Source organism: Balaenoptera physalus (genome assembly GCF_965194825.1).
Source record: "Balaenoptera physalus genome assembly, chromosome: 16".
Classification (NCBI taxonomy): Eukaryota; Metazoa; Chordata; class Mammalia; order Artiodactyla; family Balaenopteridae; genus Balaenoptera; species Balaenoptera physalus.
Window position 1 is genome coordinate 73091153 of NC_138898.1, and position 19335 is coordinate 73110487.

The window sequence follows — 19335 nt, forward strand, 5'->3', positions numbered from 1 at the left end:
CATTGACCCTCAGCGTCATGGAAGCAGGTAAAGGGAGGAGCCTGATTGATAAAAACCAATTATGATACTACATCCTCCAAGTCAGTGATTGATTGAGAAATCCAGACCTAGGTCAACCAGAGCATGGCTTTCTCCTAGAGGCAGGGACTGATTTAAGAAGGGGAAATGACCCAACCTAGTCCAGAGGGAAGTGAGGCAAGGGCTCATGACATTTGAGAGAGAGCCTTAAGATGCATTGGTCTCTCCATGGAAACAACCTAAATGTCCATCAACAGATGAATGGATAAAGAAGTTGTGGCATATATATATATATATATATATATATATATATATATATATATATATATACACACACACAATGAAATATTACTCAGCCATATAAAAGAATGAAATAATGCCATTTATAGCAATATGGATGGACCTAGAGATTATCACACTAAGTGAAGTAAGTCAGACAGAGAAAGACAGATACCATGTGCTATCACTTATGTGTGGAATCTAAAATATGACACAAGTGAACATACCTACAAAACAGAAGCAGACCCACACATATAGAGAACAGACTTGTGGTTGCCAAAGGGAAGAAAGAGTAGGGGAGGGAAGGATTGGGAGTTTGGGATTAGTAGATGCAAAGTGTTATATATAGAATGGATAAACAACAAGTTCCTACTGTATAGCCCAGGGAATATATTCAATATCCTGTGATAAACCATAATGGAAAAGAATATTAAAAAGAATGTATATATATATATATATATATATATATATATATATATATATATATATATATATATATATATATATAACTGAATCACTTTGCTGTATAGCAGAAATTAACACAACATTGTAAATCGACTATACTTCAATAAAAATTTTTTAAAAAGGTATATTGGTCTCTCCTCTTCTGGACGTTGTTGAGTGAGGAAGCGAGGCCAGCATTGAAGCTGCTTTCTCTCTACGAGCCCATGAATGAAACCTACGTAGGACTGAGCCAAGGCCAATGGAGCAGGAGCCACGGGGTCAAATCAGACTCTTTACTGGATTCATTTCATGTCCACATTGTTTCCGTTGAAGGTATGTTTTCTGGTTTAAAAATAAATCCAGGAGCATCCTAACTGGTATAAACATGTAACATGGGGATCTAGCCATCAAGAGGCAACATAGATTCTTCCAGAGAAGAGTTACATGACCAGATCCAGTGCTTTAAAAAGAGCCCTCTGGTGGCAGTGAGGAAAGTGAGCCGGATTTGAGACTGAAGCAGGACCATGTTGTTAGATGCCTGGTGTGGACATGGGTCAAGGACAAACTGAAGGAGACACCTAAGACTGGAGGCTAAAATATCCACCTTGACAAGAATCCTTCCTCAGACTCCAAACGTTCTGAGATGGTGGGACCGTATGCAGAGCTGGAGAAAATTTAGGAATATTCATTCATGCATCCAACACAATTTTTGGAGCTCTTATGTGCCAGCACTAGGCTAGCTGCCAGAGATGCAGCAGAGAACAAGACGGACACAAATCATTGCCCCTATAGAGCTGACGTCTCAGTGGAGGGACAGGCAATAAACAAAAAGAATAAATACACGGATAAAGTTGGTTAGGTGGTGATACATGCTATGAAGAAAAAAAATTTTTAAGGGAAAAGAAATAGGGAGTGTCAGGGATATCATTCAGCCAGAAGTTCCCATTCCATGGTCTTCAAAAGTGAGGTTTTTCTCGACAAAAACCTTCAAGGAATGGTAACTTTCTGTATTATTTTGTGGCTGATAAGGTACAGAAACATCCTTCCTAGATAAAGTAACCCTAACATTGATTGGGTGCCTACTATGTGAAAACCAAAAGCATTGTTCCAATCGGTTCACAAATACTAGTTTACTTAAGCTCCATTTTATAGATAAGGGAACAAAAAGTGAGTGATGTAAAGTATGCCACTCAAGATGGCACGGTGGCAATAACTGTGAACCTGGGTTCGTTCAACACTGAGTCCCTTGTTTTGCTTTTTGACTGTATGATGGTAATTTAGGGAGTAACTCCGCTTAATCCCAAATAAATGTTTCTCAGCAGCTACAATTAGTAGTATTAGATAAGACAGCCAAAGAGAAAATAAATTTGTTATGAAAGCTATGTTTGATTAGATAAATGCGGTCTTTCAAATGTGTTCTGTGAGAGGAAATATAAAAGTCTCTGGAGAGTAAAGATAGGTCAGCCTGACCTCCAGACTTGGCTAGTCTTTTCACCAATATTCTGATTCCCTCTTGCTCCACTGCCCACATATCTCCTCCTTTTTGCTTCCAAATTTATAATCTCCAGGGCTGCCTGGAGTTTTTGGAGATCTGGAACAGACCCAGAAAGGTGAAGATCTTTGATATTTAGAGCAATGAGTCAACCAGATTTCAGATAATGGGTTCCTTGTCCCTTTCTCAAACAAACAAACAAATAAAACTCCATGTGGTTATGGAAACCCCATGTTAGAGACCCAAGGGCCAAAAAAGCAAAGCAAAGGGTACTCTGTGCATACCCTTCCTCGGGGCTACTTGGCTCCTCTCCCGCCCACTTGTTTTCCAATCATAAGTTAACTTGTTAGAAAATGATTTTAATTGTACACAAAATATATGAATATCTTCTCCTTAAAACAATTAAAATGTAACAGGTAAGGATTAGTCCCCTTTAGTTGCCATTGCCAATCCTGGGCTCCCCTTCCCTGCCTCGGTTCAGCGTGCTTGGAGTCTATCCCTCTGGATGTTTTTCTAAACGTTTCTTTTTTTCTATAGAATCCACATACTGTTGCTGTCTATGTGCTTTTTTAAAAAAATAAAGTGTCATACTGTACATGCAATTCTGTAATTTTCAGTCTTTATTTAAAAGATAGTCAGCCCTAAAGATATGTGGACCCCAATGTTCATAGAAGCACTGTTTACAATAGCCAAGACATGGAAACAATGTAAGTGTCCATTGACAGAGGAATGGATAAAGAAGATGTGGTACATATATACAATGGAGTATTACTCAGCCATATAAAAGAATGAAATAATGCCATTTGCAGCAACATGGATGGACCTAGAGATTATCATATTAAGGGAAGTAAGTCAGAAAGAGAAAGACAAACACCATGTAATATCACTTATATGTGGAATCTAAAAAAATGATACAAATGAACTTATTTACAAAACAGAAATAGACTCACAGACATAGCAAACAATGTTATGTATAGCTGACTCACTTCATTGTACAGCAGAAACTAACACAACATTGTAAAGCAATTATACACCAATAAAAATTCTTTTTAATTAAAAAATAAATAAAATAAACTTTAAAAATAAAAAAATAAAAAAGACAATGTTGGGCTTCCCTGGTGGCACAGTGGTTGAGAGTCTGCCTGCCAATGCAGGGGACGCGGGTTCAAGCCCTGGTCTGGGAAGATCCCACATGCCGCAGAGCAACTAGGCCCGTGAGCCACAACTACTGAGCCTGCGCATCTGGAGCCTGTGCTCCACAACAAGAGAGGCCACGACAGTGAGAGGCCCGCGCACCGCGATGAAGAGTGGCCCCCCACTTGCCACAACTAGAGAAAGCCCTCGCACAGAAACGAAGACCCAACACACCCAAACATAAATAAATAAATAAATAAATAAATAATGCAACTGCAGGAAAAAAAAAAAAAAGACAATGTTATGGTTACCAGAGAGGAGGCGGGGAGGGATAAATTAGGAGTTTGGGATTAACATATACATACTACTATATATAAAATGGATAATCAACAAGGACCTACTGTATAGCACAGGAACCTATACTCAGTATCTTGTAATAACCTATAATGGAAAAGAATCTGAAAAAGAATAGATATATATAGAATCACTTTGCTGTATACCAGAAACTAACACAACATTGTAAATGAACTATACTTCAAGTAAAAAAAAAGAATATATTGCCAACCAGCACCTTAAAAAAAAAAAAAAGATGGTCAACGCTTAATATCTAACACCTCACCCAGAACTGTTCTTAGTGAACCTTCTGGGAGGAAAACTAATATTTATCATGGTTCCAGTAGGTGCCAGACACTGCACTAAACGATTGATGACAAATCCTTGAGGTCTCAGATTTGAGCCAAAGCTGTATTTATTCTAGGGTGAACTGGCAAATATATTCCCAACTGAAGTATATTTAAAATAATAGTTTTAAAATAATAATAGTAGTATTATGAAAAATAATCATATAAGCATACTCATACTATGGCAAGATAATTTAGCCAGCTATTAATTCATAGTGTGGTCCCAGTGGATTTTTCCCTCCCTTGCTCCAAGAAGGAAACCAGACTTTGTGTTCTCTCACCTGAAAGGGATTGGCTGATATGGAGGAAAGCAGAAGGAACCTCAAAACAGCCCCCATCTCTGGCTTTGTTCTTCGAAATATTATTTGTTGCAGGACTTACGTTGGGTCATCGCTGAGGATGAGGGGAAAAGGCAGGTATCTTAGATGGAGGGGAGACAGAGCTATGAGTACCGAGTGGAGCTGAACTGTCCCCAGGACTAGACATGGGCCAGAGACTGGCGTGTCCCCACCCATGTCCCACCTCTTACAGCACCCTGGGGAGGTGGCAGTACCTCGGAGGGAAATGATTTCATGTGGCCATTTGGACTGTGGCCTGGGGCTCCCATCTTAGCCAAGGACCCTTTGTCCAAGCTCCACACAGCAGAAGCCAAGCCACTTATCTTTAAAAGCCCAACACATGGGCTCAGACAATGGTGCTAAATGCACTGATCCAAGAGCAAGGCCCGAGAGCTCTGCCACGACCATCACCCACCAGCATGGGCAGCTGAGCAGGTCCAGTGAGCTGATGAAGCTCCCAGGGTTTTAATTTGGCTTATTTGTTTGTTAATTTATTTATTCATTCATTAAAAATTTTTGTTTTATATTGGAGTATAGTTGATTAACAATGTTGTGTTAGTTTCAGGTGTACAGCAAAGTGATTCAGTTATACATATACATGTATCTATTCTTTTTCAAATTCTTTTCCCATTTAGGTTATTACAGAATATTGAGCAGCATTCCCTGTGGTTTAGATAAAAGCCATGAAGCACTGTGATATTCCTTGCACCTGTGTGCTGGGCCCTCCCAGTGAATCCCACCATGAGGGTGTTTCTTTTACCCACTCTTGAAGCTGAAGAAACTGAGGCTTTTGGAAGTGAGGTCAAGCAGTTAGCAAGTGACAGGAGGGGAATTCAACTCGAGTTTGTCTGCTGCTGGAGCCCATGCCCATAACCATCCTAAGTTACAATGCCTGACGGTATTAGCCACATGCTTTCAGCTGCCAGTGACCGAAGCCCAATGCAAACTAGTTTAATTGAAGGAAGGAATGAAAACACCAATTTGAAAAGATATATGCACCTCAATGTTCGTAGCAACGCTATTTACTATAGCCAAGACATGGAAGCAACCTAAGTGTCCAGCAACAGATGAATGGATAAAGAAGCTGTGATATTATATATATGTGTGTATATATATACATACACACACATATATATATATGTAAAATGGAATATCACTCAGCCATAAAAATGAATAAACTCTTGCCATTTGTGACAACATGGATGAATACAGAGGGTATTATGCTAAGTGAAATATCACATATTGTATAATCCCATTTATGTGAAATATCCAGAATAGGCAAATCCATAGACACAAAAAATAGATTAGTGGTTGCCAGAGGCTGGAGGAAGGGAAGTGAGGAGGGACTGCTAGTGGATATGAAGTTTCTTTTGGGGGTGATGAAAATGTTCTAAAGTTGATAGTGGTGATGGTTGTACAAGTCTGTCACTATACTGAAAACCGTCGAATTATACACTGTAAAAGGATGAACTTTATAGTATGTGAATTATATCTCAATAAAGTTGTTATTTTAAAAAAATAAAAATAATAGAAGAAGGGAAACAGTTGATGGCAGGAATGGGCAGAATTTCACTATTCCACTGCCCTCCTTATGTGTATGACGGTTTGAGAAGCTTCCTGGGAAAGACTTCGTGCTAAAGGTGCTTGTTCAGCTCAAAGATTATGCACCATCCCTGAACCATAGAGGCAGAGAAAAATTATTTTACTAATCCCATAATTTTCTGAGAGTGACAAGAAGTGGTGTGTACATGAATCTGGGCATATGCACAGACTGGCTGGTATTACCAGTTGCTTATCTCTTATCCATTCCTCTTATTCTTTCCCATTTTGTTTTAGGCAGGACTGTGCCCAAACACCTTCCCATCCTTCCTTGAAGCTAGTGGTAGCCATGTGAAAGCATTCTTGCCAATGAGATGTAAGCAGAGCTTTGTTAGAGGTGTGGGGGATAGCTTTTGCTTTTGTATTAAAAAGACATGCTCAGAACAGGCCTTCCTGTTGACCCATCCCCCTTCTCTCTGCCTGGGTCTTGGACTTGATGGCTGGAGCTAAAGCAGCCATTTTGTGGCCAAGAGAATCACAGACCCTGACAACATTAAAATGCTAAAACAATGGTAGCAACTACCTATGTCAGGGTACCTTTTGATTTCTTTCTTTCTAATCCTCTTTCTAATATTAACTTATATGCTTGTTTCTCACTTATTTGTGAGAAAAACCAATCCTTATTGTTTAGGTCCTTGTTAAGTCAAATGTGGTCTGTGGACTTACAACATCAGCATCACCTGGGAGCTTGTTAGAAATGCATCATCTTAGGCCTGCCCCAGCTTCCAAATCAGAATCTACAAGATCCTCAATTGATTCAGAGACACATTAAAGTGGGAGAAGCCATGGTTTCAGTAATCACAGGAGTGTGGCTGATTGCAATCTAACCGAGACAGAGGTTGCCTAGACTCCACAAGATTGGATTAGGTGCCATTTTTGTTATCAACAATAGTGGGAGATCATCACAGGCAGCTGGAGTGGGAGAGAAGGAGCATGGCGGGAGAGCCAGGAGGACTGGTGTGGGGCATTTTCCAGATGCTTATTAAATACTTTCATGGTATGTACTACATTCCAGGCACTGTTACAAGCGTTATGCCAATAGTAGCTTATTTAATCTCCGTGGCAACCTCATGACTCATTTCATGGGTGAGTAAACTGAGGCACAGATAGGGTCAATCACAGAGCTGGTGAGTGGCAGAGGCAGGATAGGAACCCATGCATTCTGTTTCCAGAGTCTGTGCTTTCTTCCCTGGAGTCTCCCCACAGGATTTGGGGAGAATTTTAAGGGAGCCAAAGCACCTACAGAGAGGGTACAAAGTGGGTAAGTATTCTTTCGTGTTCCTAGTGTGTTTTGGGAGGCGTGGGCTAAACCTGCATGATCTCACTTCATCTTCAAAACTTCCTTTCATCAACATTTATCTGTTGAGTGCCCAACGTGTGCCTTGAACTGGGGGTACGACGGTGGCAAGATCCTGCTCCTGCCTCCACAGACCTGGCAGGGAGACAGACAGGTAAAGAGTTCTGATGTGGTGCAGTTAGTCCTGGGAAGGGGGTAAGCGAAGCGGGCATGAGAGGGACACCTAATCAAGAAGAGCTTGCAGGAGACAGAAGAGAGCCAGATGAGATGCAAAGGATGACCAGGAGATATTCAGGCAAACCTGGCTTGTGTAAAATGTGCTTCCGAGGGAACAACCAAAACAAAGACCCAGAAATGAACAGGAAAGTAGCCCTGGACGGCCACTGACACCATCTCCTCAACAGCCAGCCCTGAAGAGAAGAGATATTAATTAATTTCCATTTTACAGATGTGGAAGCTGAGGCTCCAAGAGGCTAAGCAGTGTGTCAAATTCTAGTGTTACACAGCAAATAAGTAGCAGAGACAGGCTTGAAGTCTACATCTGACACCAAAGGCTATGTTCCTTCAACCACACTTCATACTGTCCCTTCTAGAATCAGGAACCCTATGCCTCCTGGTGCCCAGAGACTTAGACCAGCAGTAACTCCAGTATAACTCCAATAGCTGGGGTCAAAAGATATTTCTTAGGGTTCCCTGGCACCCTCCCCTTTCTCTTGTGATTCTCCTGAACCCTAATGGGCTGAGGATCTCCAGGGTAAAGGTGCTTGATTGGCTATGCTCAGTAATTAGGTTCAAGGTGATGGGTGATGTGCAAGTCTGGCTGGCCTTACCCACCCCTGGGGAATGTTACCCACCTATGTGTCTCCACCCTGTTCCCTGATCCCACACATTTAGACATTCGCCAACATGTTAAATATCTTTCTAGCTTCTTTGACAAACCACTGGTCTCCTTCCACCCCGCATTTTCCCGTGCCTAACAAGGGGGGCTGATGTGTTATCAGACAGATTTCTGTCTGCTCTTTGGATTTGTTTGACACTGACCCAATGCCGTGAGGCTGCCAAGGGGAATCTAGTCATCTTAGGTTGAATTAATGAAAGCACAGGGCTCAGAACCAGGGAGGTGGACTTGGATCAGCCCTCACCGGCCAAGAACACTCAGTTCTGGGAGGAAGGTTGCCAAAGGCAGCCAGTTCAGAGGAGACTATCCAGAGAGGAAGAGGCTCAAAGCCAAAGTGTATGAGTAATATTGAAAGAATTGGGGTTGTCTGGCCCGAAGCAGGAATGACTCAGGAGGAAATGGCTCCCGAACGAGGCTGCAGGGAAGAACTGCAGGGGTCTTGTCTCGACATCACTTCAGAATCTATTCCTCTGCTGGCAGCCGGGTCTTCAGGCTCCCAAGCCCCTCTGGGTTCCTCGCTCACTCCCCTTACTGAGCTCTAACTTTCCCCTCTCCTCAAACCCACGACCTTGATTTCTCTTCTCTTATTTTTACAAATGATTTTGCCTTCTTTCCAGAGAAAATTGAGGCCAGTAAGAAAAAAAAAATTCTCTGCACCATCAACTAATTAGTATCCGAACTCATCCTCTCCCCCTTCCTTCTGGTCTTATGGGAGGGAGGCTGGACTCCTTCCCAGGTGATTGCTTCCGCCCCGACTCTGGAGGTCATCCATCAACCTTGTTCCTATTTCTTCAGCATCTCCCACTCTGCTGGTTCTTTCTCCTCCTCCTATATGGGAAGTCGAAGTCTCTCCCATCCTCAGCAAGCAAACAAACCTCCCGCTGCCCCCACGGGTCGCCTCCTTTCCTATCTTCTCATGCAGGTAGTCTTTATACTCACTCTTCTGTTCCCAGATTCACACATAAACTCTATCAAATCTTCAAGCCATACCATATAAGCCAGTGCTATTTAAGATACTGGACAATATTGGGTTGAACCGTATGAAATTGACATGTTTCTGGCAACAGCTTTCTTGAGATATAATTCACATACTCTACAATTCACACATTTAAAGTGTACAAGTCAATGGGTTTTAGTATATTCACAGAGTTGTGCAACCATCGCCATAATCAATTTTAGAACATTTTCATCATCCCAAGAAGAAACCTCAATACCGTTTATCTCCCACTCTAGTCCCCCAACTCTCCATCCCAGCCCTAGGCAACCACTCATCTACTCTGTGACTCTACGGATTTACCTATTTTGGACATTTCATGTAAATGGAATCATATAATATGTGATCTTTCCCGAATGACTTCTTTCACTTAGGGTAATGTGTTCAAGATTCATTCATGTCATAGCTGGTATCAGTACTTCATTCCTTTTTATGGCCAAATCATATTCCATTGAATGGATATACACATTTTTTATGCATTCATCAGTCAATAGACATTTGAGTTATTTCTACATTTTCACTATTATAAACAGAACTGTTAAAAACGTCTGTGTGCAAGTTTTTGGGTGGACACATGTTTTTATTTCTCTTAGGTGTATATTTAGAAGTGGAGTTGATGGGTCAGTATATATGGTAACTATATGTTTAATTTTTTGAGGAACTGATAGACTGTTTTCCAAAGTGGCTGCACCATTTTACATTCTCACCAGCAGTGTATGAGGGTGCCAGTTTCTCCACATCCTTGCCAACACTTGTTATTATCTTTTTGATTATAGCCATCCTAGTGCGTGTGAAGTGATATCTCACTGAGGTTTTTTTGGTTTTGGTTTTTTTGCATTTCTAACATAATGCAAAACTAATAACTAATGACGTTGAGCATATTTTCATGTGCTTATTGGCCGTTTGTCTTGGAGAAATGTCATATAGATCCTTTGCACATTTCTTATTTGTGTTATGTGCCTTTTTTTTTAAATTGAGGTATAGATGATTTACAATGTGTTAAAGGTGTACAGCAAAGTGAATCAGTTATATATATATATAAAACTATATATATGTATACACACACACGTACTTATATATTCTTTTTCAGATCCTTTTCCATTATCGGTTATTACAAGATATTGAATATAATTCCCTGTGCTATACAGTAGGTCCTTGTTGTTTCTCTATTTTATATATAGTAGTTTGTATCTGTTAATCCCAAACTTCTGATTTATCCCTCGTCCCCTTCCCCTTTGGTAACCATAAGATTGTTTTCTATGTCTGTGACTCTGTTTCTGTTTTGTAAATGACTTCATTTGTGTCATTATTTTTAAATTCCACATATAAGTGATATCATATGATATTTGTCTTTCTCTGACTTACTTCGCTTAGTATGATAATCTCTAGGTCCATCCCTTTGCTACAAATGGCATTATTTCATTCTTTTTTAGGCTAATATTCCATTGTGTGTGTTTTATATTTATATATATATATATATATGAAACATCTTCTTTATCCATTCATCTGTCAATGGATACTTAGGTTGCTTTCATGTCTTGGCTATTGTAAATAGGGCTGCTATGAGCATTGGGGTGCATGTTTCTTTTCTAATTAGAGTTTCTGTCTTTTCCAGATATATGCCCAGAAGTGGGATAGCTGGATCATCTGGTAATTCTATTTTTAGTTTTTCAGGGAACCTCCACACTGTTCTCCATAGCGGCTGCACCAATTTACATTCTTACCAACAGTGTAGGAGGGTTCCCTTTTCTCCACACCCTCTCCAGCATTTATTATTTGTAGACTTTTTGATTATGGCCATTCAGACTGGTATGAGGTGATACCTCATGGTAGTTTTTATTTGTAGTTCTCTAGTAATTAGCGATGTTGAGCATCTTTTCATTTAACGGTTGGTCATCCTTGAAGAAATGTCTATTTAGGTCTTCTGCCCATTTTTTGACTGGGTTGTTTTTTTTGACGTTAAGTTGTGCGAGCTGTTTGTATATTTTGGAAATTAAGCCCTTGTTGGTCGCACTGTTTGCAAATATTTTCTTCCATTCCGTAGGTTGTCTTTTCATTTTGTTTATGGTTTCCTTTGCCGTGCAGGGTTTTGTGTCTCTTTATTATTGCGTTCTAAGTGTTCCTTACATTGGTTTTCTAGATACAAGTCCTTCATCAAACGTATGACTTGCAAGCGTTTTCTTCCGTTACATGGGTTATCTTTTCACTTTCTTGGTAATGTCCTTTGATGCACCAAAGTTTCTAATTTTCATGAAGTCCACTTTATCTATTTAATTTACCTATTTTGTTGTTGTTGCTTGTGCTTTTAGTGTCATATCTAAGAAACCATTGCCAAATCCAAGATCATAAAGAGATTTACTCCTATGTTTTCTTCTAAGAGTTTTACAGTTTTAGTTCTTACATTTAGGTCTTTGATCCATCTTGAGTTAATGTTTTTATGTGCATAAGTTAGGGGTCAAACTTCATTCTTTTGCATTTGACTATTCTGTTGTCCCAGCACCATTTGTTGAAAAAACTACTCTTTCTCTCATTGAATTGTTTTAATATCCTTGTTGAAAATCAATTGATCATAAATGTGAGGGTTTATTTCCTGATTCTCAATTCTATTCCATTTATCTATATGTCTCTCTTTATGTCAGTATCAAACTGTTTATTTACTATGTTTTGTAGTAACTTTTGAAATCAAGAAATATGAGTCCTCCAAATTTGTTCTTTTTTTTTTTAGACGGCTCTGGCTATTCTGGGTCCCTTATACTTCCATATAAATTTTAGGACTGGCTTGGCAATTTCTATAAAGAATCCAGCTAGTATTCCAATACAGATTGTGTTAAATCTCTCAATCAATTTGAGGAGTGTTGCCATCTTAACAATATTAAGCATTCTGGATGTCCTTTAATTTGTTTAAATCTTCTCCAATGCAATTGTTGTTTCTGTAGTTCCAAAACAGTTGAATATTGGCAATTTAGTAATTTTCAACCTACTGTATAAAGAAAGTCAACTTTTTCCACAAAGCCGGCATATTGTTGATAAACAAACCAGAATCCAGTAGCATCTCAAAACCAAAATGCACCACAACCTGTTTGCTGTAACAAGGGTGGTGGTTTCCTGGGGGGAGGTGTGTCGGGGTGGAAACTGGGAGGGGGATGTGTGGAGTTACGTGTGTGTTCACTTTTGTAGTTCATTCAGCTTTTTTTTTTCACTAATTGAAATTTTTGTTTTGTCAATCATAAAAGCATCCCAGTAAACTTTTAAATAAATTCTTTACTGGAGTATAGTTGATTTACGTTGTTGTGTTAGTTTCCGGTATACAGTAAAGTGAATCAGTTATACATATACATATATCCACTCTTTTTTAGATTCTTTTCCCATATAGGTCATTACAGAGTATTGAGTATCATTCAGCTTTTTTTTTTAAACAGCTATTTTTAAACATTGTTCTAGATGTACCAAGATTTAAAGATAAGAAGTTTAAGAATTCCAATGTGGAGACAATATAATGATTATTCGCAGGTAGTATAATTACATATCTAGACAATCCAAGAGTACTATTGAAAAATCTCTTTTAAAAAGTGAAGAAAATCTCTTAGACACAATGAATTAAGTCTGAAAGGTAGTTGGTTGCAAAACAAATATCCAAAATCAACAGCATTTTTATGTTTCAGAAAAAAAGCTATGAAAAAAAAGGAAGAAAAATATTGTACTTAAAAGCGCACCAACACCCACTTTTACAAGGTTGGCAAAACAAAAATGAAGGAAAATGAAAGAAGAAGCAAATGAAAATACATACCCTGTTCATCAATAAGAAGATTTAATGGTGTAAAGATGCATATTCTCCCTAAATTAACCTTTATTTTTAACTTTATATCAATAAAAATACATATGAGGTTTTTTTGGAAGTAGACTCACTGAGTCTAAAGTTCAAATGGAAAAATAAACAAGTGAGGCTAGCCAGGAAAATTCTGAAGAAGAAAAGTAATAAAGAAGGATTAACCCTAGTATGCATTGAAGCATATTATAAAGCTGCTTTTATGAAAAAAGTTTGGTACTGGTACATAAAAAGAAAGGCAGATTAACGAAACAGGTTAGAATTCAGAAATAGACCTAAGTACACTTGAGAAGCTAGTATATGGTAAAGCTGTATTTCAAATCTGGGAGAAAAGAAATAAAATCATACAATGCAGTAATCAGTACTGGGGTATTGGCTAGCCATTTGAGAAAATATAACTTAAAGCTGGGTGCTTATCTGATTTCTTACACCAGATAAATTCCAGACGAATAAACAATTTAAATGTAAATAAGTGACACCAAAAACAAGAAAACATGAACATGTGTACACACACATATAATTCTGAACTGAAGAAAATCTTTCTAAGCAAGCCACAAAACTCAGAAGCTGAACAGGAATGAATGGCAACATAAAAATGAAAATAACTGCATAGTATAAAAACAGCATAGACTAAGTTAAAAGATAGATAACATGCTAGGAAAAAAGTGTTCACAATTCAGACTACAAAAAAACAATTTCTTTAATATACAAAGAGCTCATAAATAAAAAGGAAAATATGAATAGCTTTAAAATTGGACAAAGGATATGAAGATGTAGTTCACAAAAAAGAAATCCAAATTGCTTTTAAACACATAAAAAGTTTCTCAACCTTGCTAGTGACTAAAGAAATATAAATTAAAATGAGATAACAGATTGGCAAAGATAAAAGTGTTTAATAGTGTCCAAAAGGAGTGAGAGGAAATAAATGCTTTCATAAACTGTTGGCCAGGGTATAAATTGGCACAATCTCCTTGAAAGGCAATTTGGTGATACTTACCGCATTTAAAGATGTTCATAACCTTTGACCCAGTTAGTCCACTTCTATGAATCTGTTCCACAGATATCTCAAATACATTAACAAAGTTGTAAATAGAAGAATTCTTTTTTAACAATCACAAGTTAACAGAAAAGTTGGAAGTACAGAAAAAGAACTTTTTTCCCCCTGAACCATTTGAGAGTAAATTGCTGACGCAACCTGAAAATAGACCCAAATCCGTGCCACATCACCCTGGAATAAATTAGTGTATATTTCCTACGAGCTAAGAAACTCTCCTGCATAACCTTAATACAATGATTGAAATCCAGAAATTAACATTGATAGCATCTAATCCTCAAACCCTTTTCAGGTCTATGGTTATCTGAATGATGTCTTTGTAGGGAAAGAATCCAGTTCAGAGTCAAGCATTGTTTTTGTTTGCCACATCTCTTTAATCTCCTTCAGCCAGTCTTTCCTTGATTTTCATAACCTTAACACTTAAAAAAATTACAAGCCAGTTATTTTGAAGAATGCCCCACAATTTAGTTGGTCTGAGGTTTTCTCATGATCAGGTTCAAGTAATGCATCTTTGACAGGAACAGCACAAAACGATGCTGTGTTCTTCTCATTGCATCCTACCAGGTGGTGCTAGATTTAGAAGTATCCGTCTCTTGATGATGTTCACTTTGATCGCTCGACTGAGGGGGTGTCTGTCAGGCTTCTCCAATTACAAGTAATATTTCCAAGTTACTTGTTTTCCTTTTACATTTTTGAGTATTTTGTGGGAGGTGTTTTGAAATTATGTAAATATCCTGTTCCTTGCCAAGCTTTTTTTTTTGGGGGGGGGGAACAGCTTTATTGACTCACATATTTAAAGTGTATAATTGATAAGTTTTGACATATGTATACAGCTGTGAAACCATCACCACAATCAAAATAGTAAACATATCCATCACCCCCAAAAGTTTTCTCTTGCCTTTTTGTAATCTTTCCCTCTTGTCTTTCCCTGAATCTTCCCCATCCCCTGGCAAGCACTGATCTACTTTCTATTACTATAAAATAAGTTGTATTTTCTAGAATTTTATATAAACTGAACCATACAATTTGTACTAATTTTGGTCTGAGTTCATCCATGTTGTATATATCAATAGCTCATTCCTTTTAAGTGCTGAAGAATATTCCACCATATAGATTTATACCAGTTTGTTTATCCATTCCTCTGTTGATGGACAACTGGGTTGTTTCTAGTTCTGAAGTGTTACAAATGAAGCTTCTATGAACATTCATGCACAAGTCTTTGTATGGACAAATGCACTCATATCACTTGGGTAAGAATCTGGGAATGTAATCGCAAGGTTAAAAGGTAGGTGTGTGCTTATCTTTTTAAAAAAACTATCAAAATGGTTTTCCAAAATAATCAAATAATTTTACATTCCCACCAGCAGTGTATGAGAACTACAGTTGCTTCACATCCTTACCAACAATAGTATAATGAGTCTTTTTAATTTTGGACATTTTTTATAGGTGAGTAGTGGTATCTTATTGTGGTTTTAATTTGCATTTCTCTAATTACTAAAGCTTTCGAGCATGTATATATCTTATTTACTGAAGGTCTGTTCAAATCTTTGGCCCATTTAAAAAAAATAGGTTGCTTTCTTATTGAGTTTTGTGACTCCTTTATGTATTCTGGATATAAATTCTTTATGGGGTTTGCAAATATTTTCTCCCAGTCTGTGGTTTTTCGTTCTCTGAACAGCATCTTTTGAAGAGTGGAAATGTTTAATTCTGATACCTTATGGACTGTGTTTTCGGTGACTATGAAATCATTGCCTAACCCAAGGTCACAAAGATTTCTCCTATATTTACTTCCAAAAGTAGTTGAGGTTTTTTTTCAAAGTTTTTTAGTTTTTGTTTTCATATTTAGGTGTATGATCTATTTTGAGTTAATTTTTGTATATGATATGAGGTAAGGGTTGAGGTACTATTTTTTGCATATAAATACCCAGCAAAATTTATTGAAAAGATTATCTTCACTCCACTGAATTGTCTTTGCACCCTTTGCTGAAAATAGATTGAGCATATGTGTATAGGTTTATTTCTGGACTCTCTGTTCTGTTACATTGATCCATTTGTCTATCTTGATAACTGCTGCTTTCTAGTAAGTCTTGAAGTTGGGTTGTCTACATCCACCAATTGTTTGGTCTTTTTCAAGGTTATTTTTGCTATTATATGTCCTCTACAGTTCTAGATGAGATTTAGAATCAACTTGTCGATTTTCGCCAAACCGCCCCCCCAAAAAAAACCTGATGGGATTTTGATTATCATTACATTAAATCTATACATCAAATTGGAAGAACTGACATCCTAATAATACTGAGTCTTCCGATTCATAAACACCATATATCTCTGTTTATTTAGGTACACTTTAATTTCTCTCAGTAATATTTTGTAGTTATCAGGGTATAGGTTTTGCACATGTTCTGTCAGATTTATCCCTAAGCATTTCATATTTTTGATGCCATTGAAAATGGTTGTGATTTTTAATTCCAAATTCCTATTGATCATTGCTATTGTATAGAAATGTAAGTGATTTTTGTATGTTGCTTTTGTATCCTACAGCCTTACTAAACCTACTTATTAATTCTAGTAGCATTTTTTAGATTCCATCGAACACTCTGCATAGAAAGTGAATAAAGACAGTTGTACTTCTTCATTTCCACTTTTTTGCATTGACTGGAACTTCCAGAACAATGTTGAATAGAAGACGTTCGAGCAGGCATCTTTGTCTTATTCCTGATATTAGAGGAAAAATATTCAGTATTCCATCATTAAGTACAATGTTAGTTGTAGAATTTTTATAGATACCCTTTATCATGTTGAGGAAATTCCCTTCTATTCCTAGTTTGCTATGAGGTTTTTTTTGTTTAAATAAGGAATAAATATTGGATTTTGTCCAAAACTTTCTCTGCATCTATGAGATGACTATGTGGTTTTTCTTTTATAGTTTTATAATATGATGAATTACATTGATTTCATTTCTGGGATAAATACCACTTGGTTGTGGAATATATATATGTCTTTTTATGTATGGTTGGGTTTGTTTTGCAAAAAAATTTTAAATTCATGCATTTGTGTTCATTAGAGATGTTGGTCTGTAGTTTTCTTTTCTTGTAATATCTTAGCCTTTGTTACTGGAGTAATTTTGACTTCCTAGAAGGAAATAGGAAATAGTTCCTCCTCTTCAATTTTATGGAAGAGTTTGGTAGATTTTTATATTATTTATTTCTTAAATATTTGCTAGAATAAATGAAGAAACCTTAACCTGGAGTTTTCTTCATGGGACGGTTTTTAACTATAAAGTTAAATTTTTTTTTTTTTTTTAACATCTTTATTGAAGTACAATTGCCTTACAATGGTGTGTTAGCTTCTGCTTTATAACAAAGTGAATCAGTTTAAAGTTAAATTTTTAAATAGATAAAGGACCATGCAGGTCATCTCTTTCTTCTTGAGTGAGTTTTTGTAGTTTGTCTTTCAAGGAATTTGACCATTTTACGTAAGTTGCTGAATTTTTGGCATAAACTGGTTCACAATATTCCCTTATTATCATTTTAATATCTATTGAATTCATAGTGTTATCACCTCACTCATTTCTGATATTACTACTTTGTGTCTTCTATCTTTTTTTCTGGCTAAACATTTATGAATTTTATTGATAAAACTAGTTTATCAAAGAACTAGTTTTTTTTGCCTCATTGATTTCTCTCTCTCTCTCTCTCTTTTTTTTTTTCTGTTTCACTTATTATCACCCTGATCTTTATTATTTCCTTTCTTATTATTTTGGGTTTCATTTGCTTTTCTTTTTATGATGTCTTAAGTTAGAAACTGAGGTCATTGATTTGAGACCTTATTTTCTAATATAGATATTTAGTGTGCCATAAATGTCCCTCTAAGTACTGCATTAGCTACATTCTACAAATTTTGGTATATTTTCATTTTCATTTTTCATACTTTATAACTTCCTTTTTGATCTCTCCTTTGACCCTTGGGCTATTTAGAAGTGTGTTATTTTGTTTCCAAATATTTGGGGATTTCTCAGATCTTTTTCTGTTATCAATTTCTAATTTTATTCTGTTGAGTATGATAACATGCCATGTATGATTGGAATTCTCTTTAATTTATTGAGACTTTTATGACTAAGGATATTGTTTATCTTCGTAAGTATTCTGCATGCAATTGAAAAGGATGTGTATTCTGCTGTTATTGTGTAGAGTATTCTGTATATGTGAATTAAGTCAAGTGGTTGATAATATTGTTCACTTGTTCTATGTTCTTACTGATTTTCTGTCTACTTGTTCTATCAATTATTGAGCGAGAGGTGTTGAAATCTTTGGATACAATTGTGGATTTGTCTTTTTCTCCTTTCAGTTATGTCAATTTTTGCTGTGTTTTGAAGCCCTCCTAGCAGCTGCATAAACTTAGGATTGTTATGCCCTCCTGATGAAGTGACCCATTATCGTTACAAAACAATCATCTTTTTCCCTGGTAATAGTCTTTGCTCTAAAATCTACTTTGTCTGGTATTAATATAACCACTTCAGCTTTCTTTGGATTGGTGTTAGCCTAGTTTATTTTTTCCATCCTTTTGCATTTGACTTGTTTGTGTCTTAGTATTTAAAGGGGGTTTCTTGTACGCAGCATACAGTTGGATCCTCCTTTTTTATCCATTCTATTTCTGCCTTTAATTGAGATGCTTAGACAACTGATGTGACCTGGTAGATTTAAATTTTACATTTTGGCTATTTGTTTTCTGTTTGTCCTGTTTGTTCTTTCTTTCCATTTTCCTTTTTTTTTTTTTTCCTGTATACTTTTAGTTCTGTAATTTTTATGACTTCATTTTACTACTTTGTAGGATGCCAAGAACTTTTAATGATTGGAGGACAGTCTTTTAACAAATGGTGATGGGAAAACTGGATATCCACCTGCAAAAGAATAAAGTTGAACCCTTACTTTACACCTTTTTACTCCTCTGTTGGCTTATTAGCCATAACTATTTATTGTATTATTTTAGCAGTTGCTTCAGGGTTTACACTTACAGTCTTAACTTATCATAGTCTACCTTTAAGCAATAGTATACATCTTAGTAAACAGACATTACAACAATACATCCATTTCTCCCCTCCCAGATTTTGTGTTACTTTGTCTTACATTTTATTTCAACATATGTTGTCAACCCCATAGTATCTTTTTCTCATTTTTGTTTTAAACAATTATCTTCTAATGATATTTAAATAATAAGAAAAATATTTTTCTTATTTATCTATGATTTACCTATGTAGGTACCATTTGCAGTGCGCTTTATCA

General features: G+C 36.9%; 2 long non-coding RNA genes across 2 annotated transcripts in view; both read right to left on the reverse strand.

Annotated features, from left to right (window-relative positions):
• Positions 1–10000, reverse strand: part of LOC309645693 — a 106255-nt gene extending 96255 nt beyond the window's left edge. The window contains exon 1 of the long non-coding RNA XR_014255021.1: positions 4705–10000. This is a non-coding gene — a long non-coding RNA (uncharacterized lncRNA). The remainder of the gene's footprint in view (positions 1–4704) is intronic.
• LOC309645687 overlaps positions 1–19335 on the reverse strand; it is a 702435-nt gene that overhangs the window by 158554 nt on the left and 524546 nt on the right. The window lies entirely within an intron of this gene.